Here is a 6,000-nt window from a genome sequence, read left to right as displayed (position 1 = left end):
TGAGCTCAGGTGTTCAGGAAGCTCGTTCCTCAGGTGAGCAGCTCAGGAACTACAAGCTGCTTCACCTGTTTGAGTGTTCGGCTGAGCTTTTAACACTTTTCATCACCCTTCTGTATTTCTCTCCTCTTCTGCTCCAACACGTCTCAGGGGGAGACCTTTGACTTTGACTGCCCTCCATTCATCTGACCGCTTCAGTTACCTGTCACCTGTTTTAAATGTCCTCAAGGATGAAGTGTTGTTTTCTTAGTAGATAAAATGAGCAACGACATTAATACAGAGATGAACCCAGAAACACTGAGGGGACATTTAACTGCAGCCTGAGGACTTAAAGTGGACTTTACTGATAAACACACTAGAATATGTGTGTTAGTACTTAAAAGTAAAGACCTACCTGCACAACTACAGACATTTTTAGTGGTAGTAAATGAAAGGTGACCGTGTTAGAGTATCTGTGAGGAAAAGTGCAGTGCTAATAACACCCATCAATCACTGGCTGATCAATAATTGGCTCTTTTTGTAATGAAATTCACTGGTGAGCTGTTTCCACACCTTTATATTTAAAATAAGATCTTTACTATCATGTTCATTTCCGTTTCAAAATGTGTTCTATGAAATGAGTTGTAATCCAGACAGAATAATAAATTGGCTCTCTTCTTTATTTCTTAAATATTTTAAAATAAGATTTAAAAAAATGATCCAGAACAATTAAAACAACTATTTCCAGGATTTGTAATCGATGCAAGAGTAAACTCTTGCTGGTGCAAATTACGGTATTTCCTGCTGGATTTAATGATATGAAATGATGTAAACATTCATAGTAGTGCGGAGAATATTTACTTCATATCGTTACTGGATCAGATTATCAAAACAGCTATTCTAGTGTGTTTTAGTCGGGATTCGGTGCGTTCGATTAGTTGTAATCGGCGCTCTGTTGATAAGCCTGTGTGTGACTAGCTAGCAGCTAGCTAGTTACGCAGTAGCAGTTTCGCGTCGGGCAGCTAGTGAAACATTGGACCAATGCCTTAGAAAACTTTTCCTCTTCGCCTCCCTCAGATATCATGAACGCTGTCCGTTGATCTCGGTGGACGCTTTTCGTTAGAATAACTGCGAAACACCGATGTTATCGTCACACCGCTTATTATTAGCAGCGGCCACATTTTCCGTTCTTGGCCGAGCTAGCTAACTAGCTAGCGTTGCTACTGTTAGCTGAAGATAGCCTGTTAGCACCGCCTATGATGGCACAGCCGGGGAGCGACTCGATAAAGGAAGGTAGGCCATACAGTTCGTTTTTATTGATCCCTTTGTGACCCTATCGCCGGGACCAAACGGGAGGAACGTATTTGTACCCGCATGTCAGCGCCAATCTTATTAAAACACCAAATAAGTCGCTGCTTTATTTTCCAGATCGTTAGCTTGGCTGCTGTATCCGGATTGGGCTAATTTAGCTTCCCTGCTAGCTGCCTCAGGACGGGCTTTAAAAAGCTCGCCAGCATCACATACATGAACTTTTCAGGAGGTTGTTGGTGGTTGTGTAAAAGCCAGGGTTCACCAGGGTGTGGTGTTAGCCAGGCAGGAGGAACAGCCCACATTTAGCTCTCAGTGTGAAGCTGTTGTCAGAGGCTAATTGGCATCTGGCTGTTTGTAATGTATACAGCTGGGAAGTGTTTATTTTGGTGTGTCTGGGATCTGAAATGGTTTAAATGTGTCTTTGTGCAGCTGACCGGGCAGAGGTCACACCTTTAGGAGCCGTGTGGGTGTTTGACAGGCAGGCTGGGTGTTGGTTTGGTGGGGATCAGGTAATAATCACTGGCACTGACAGGAGGAGGCTCTAAAGTTTGGTTTTGTTTGGTGCAGATGTTCCTGTTTGGTGTTTGTTCTCTGTGTGGGGGGTTTAATAGTGCTGCACACTGAGAAGAGATCATGTTGGTGCCGTTCCAGTGGGCGGAGGGCTGTCTAAATGTGGCAGGGATGCAAATAATGAATGTTTTCATCACCGATCCATCTGATCGGTCAGATTTTCTGTCCAGAAAAAGGTGAAAACTGTGGATCAGTGCGTCCTCAAGTGTCTTATTTAGTCCACAAACCAAAGATATTCAGTTTTCTGGCACAGAGGAGGAAAGAAACCAGAAAATATTCTTTTTATTCTTTATTGAACTAAACATAACATGCAGCGTACAGCTGGTACAAAGTGTACTGTAAATTATATCAAAGTCTATAAAGACATATTGGCCAAAAGAAGAATACAAATAAATATATAAATAGAAACCAGAAAATATTCACACGCATGTTTCTTGATTATCAGAATACCTGCTGATTAATTTAACTGATCAATTAATCGTTGCAGCTTTAGTGGAGAGGAAGACTCTGAGCCTGATGTTGGATTTTGATTATTCGTTAATCAGCTGAGGTTTTCCTGAGGTGATCAGACTGTGGAGCCTTTTGTTAGTCTGTGATTTGTTTGTTCTCTGCATTAATCAGTTGGTCTGAAAAATGCCAGAAAAGAGTAAAATCAGAAGTGTCTCTGAAGCCAAACACGACATGATTTGACTCTGCAAACACACCAGACTACATTCACAAAAACAGGGATTTTACATGGTCAAACACAGGAGTTGTTGGTCTACTGCTGCCTCGATCAGATAGTACATTTGTGCTATTGTGTGACTTTGGTGATTTAAAGAGTTAATACGGATCCAACACAATACTTTTGTAACACACAACAACACAAACGAACCAATCAATCGAGGCAGCAGCTCCTGTGTCCTGTTCTCTAAAATCCCTGTTTTAGTGAATGTAGTCTGGTGTGTGTGCAGAGAGCGATATAACGGCTGTTTGTGGTTAAACCAAAAGGATCTTCCAGGTCTCTCTCTGTAGGGATCCTTTCCATGATGCTGTCACACACTCAGAATAACAAAAACCAAAAAAAGGATCCAGATTTAAAATACTGGACTCCTCCTTTAATCAAACAGGTTTCAAGAATGGAAGTCGTCGTCACTTGCAGCCCTAAAATAAACGGGTTCGCTTCACATTCCTGTGCAGGCATTGGTGTGTTTTTTCCCCTCACACTTTATTTATCCTAGTGAAAGTTGATTGAACTCCAGTCTCCCCTCAGCCCCACTGTCCTGCACATTCACACTGTTCCAAAATATTCCAAACATTCACAGTGGGGTCTGGGCAGTGTGACCGCTGAGCTCTGCTGCTGCTCCACTGGAGCAGGTGGGATCAAGGACGGCCGGATGAAAGCTGCTGAGAGATTGGACCTCATTAGCTTTGGCCCTGCCTTGATTTTTATATATATATATATATATATTTTTTTTTTTCTTTTTTTCACATTTTTCCCAGCAAGCCCTGAGACCCGTAGGTTTGCTTTCCAAGTTCCAGTCCGCCGGCTGTAACCTTCAGACCGCTCACACGCTGAAACTGAATGACACGGTGAAATCTAAAAGCAGGCGGTGATGTGCTGCCGAGGCGTAAAGGAGCCGTCTAATGTAATGTGCTCTCTGCGGCTCGCTCAGGCTTCGTGCCTGGGATTAATAATAACGGCCTCGCAGCATTTTGTTTAACTCCCAAAACTACAGGTGTGTTTTACCACAGGTGGTACTGCAGTAACAGTACTGTGGAAATAATGTTAAAGTAAAAGTAGTGGAGCAGTAAAGTAGATTATGTTTCCTCAGCATTGATGGAAAAGCAGGATTACTAACTGTTTAGCATCAAACTGCAGCTGCTGATTCTTTTTATTGTGGATTCATGTAATACAGGCCAAATAAGAAACACAAAACAAACAGAAAGACGAGAAAGAAGCGAGTAAATAAAGATAAAAAGGGGGAAAGTTGGACCTGACAGGATCTCCTCAGTGATTCAGTGTAACAGACATGTAGGAAGTGAAATACACTCGACAGGTGGAGCAGATTTAAAGCTTCATGTCGACTCTTTAAATCATTTTCTGCTGTGCTGCTTTCTGATTTCTGCTTTGAAACTATTAGATTTTCCAGAAGAAACTGTCTTCTCTGGTTATTTCAGCAGATTCAGACTTTAAATGCTTTAAATGTTAATATTTTACCCGACAGGATGATTGTGTTTATTATCTGGGCTCAGTTTTCATCCTCAACATAATGTTGATGTCAGATGAAGGTTTGGTTTGTAAAAAAAGGTGAGGAACTGTCCCAATGAGGCCAAAGTGGCTCCTTCACACTGACTGTTGGTCAAACACCAGTCCAGAGCTCAGCGTTATTCACGTCACTGTGTTTTAAAACGACGACCAGCTGTTTTGTTTTTGATGGATTAAGTTTTCTTAATTTCTTAGGTTGACATTTTTGGCTGGGGAGACGACCAGAGAGACAAAAGGGGAATAAATAGACAGAAAACGACCACAGAGCAGCACAGCGACTGTTAAAGTGTCACAATGAGCCCAAAGTGGCTCCTTCACAAAGCTCCTTGTTTCCAACCAACAGTCCAACAATTCAGTTTACTGCGATTTAGAAAACACATTTTTGGCACTAACAGCAACGATTATTAGCATCATGGACACATTAGGATTTTATTAATTGCTTTAGTTAACATTTCTTGCCAGGAAGGCAATTAAATTACCACAAAGAGACACAAGACGACCACAAGGAGACGCTGGATGACCACAAGGAGACGCTAAACGACCACAAGGAGACGCTGGACGACCACAAGGAGACGCTAGACGACCACAAAGAGACGCTAGACGACCACAAAGAGACGCTAGACGACCACAAAGAGACGCTAGACGACCACAAAGAGACGCTGGACGACCACAAGGAGACGCTAAACGACCACAAGGAGACGCTGGACGACCACAAGGAGACGCTGGACGACCACAAAGAGACGCAGGACGACCACAAGGAGACGCTGGACGACCACAAGGAGACGCTGGACGACCACAAAGAGACGCAGGACGACCACAAGGAGACGCTGGACGACCACAAGGAGACGCTGGACGACCACAAGGAGACGCTGGACGACCACAAGGAGACGCAGGACGACCACAAGGAGACGCAGGACGACCACAAGGAGACGCTGGACGACCACAAGGAGACGCTGGACGACCACAAGGAGACGCAGGACGACCACAAAGAGACGCTGGACGACCACAAGGAGACGCAGGACGACCACAAGGAGACGGTAGACGACCACAAGGAGACGCTGGACGACCACAAGGAGACGCTGGACGACCACAAGGAGACGCTGGACGACCACAAGGAGACGCTGGACGACCACAAGGAGACGGTAGACGACCACAAGGAGACGCAGGATGACCACAAGGAGACGGTAGACGACCACAAGGAGACGGTAGACGACCACAAGGAGACGCTAGACGACCACAAGGAGACGCTAGACGACCACAAGGAGACGCAGGACGACCACAAGGAGACGGTAGACGACCACAAGGAGACGCTGGACGACCACAAAGAGACGCTGGACGACCACAAGGAGACGCAGGACGACCACAAGGAGACGCAGGACGACCACAAAGAGACGCTAGACGACCACAAGGAGACGCAGGACGACCACAAGGAGACGATGGACGACCACAAAGAGACGCAGGACGACCACAAGGAGACGGTAGACGACCACAAGGAGACGCTGGACGACCACAAAGAGACGCAGGACGACCACAAGGAGACGGTAGACGACCACAAGGAGACGCAGGACGACCACAAGGAGACGGTAGACGACCACAAGGAGACGCTGGACGACCACAAGGAGACGGTAGACGACCACAAAGAGACGCAGGACGACCACAAGGAGACGGTAGACGACCACAAGGAGACGCAGGACGACCACAAGGAGACGGTAGACGACCACAAGGAGACGCAGGACGACCACAAGGAGACGGTAGACGACCACAAGGAGACGCTGGACGACCACAAGGAGACGGTAGACGACCACAAAGAGACGCAGGACGACCACAAGGAGACGGTAGACGACCACAAAGAGACGCTGGACGACCACAAGGAGACGCAGGACGACCACAAAGAG

The sequence above is a fragment of the Pempheris klunzingeri genome, chromosome 5 (assembly GCF_042242105.1).
Source record: "Pempheris klunzingeri isolate RE-2024b chromosome 5, fPemKlu1.hap1, whole genome shotgun sequence".
In the NCBI taxonomy this organism is placed as follows: domain Eukaryota; kingdom Metazoa; phylum Chordata; class Actinopteri; order Acropomatiformes; family Pempheridae; genus Pempheris; species Pempheris klunzingeri.
Note: the sequence above shows the minus strand (reverse complement) of the source record.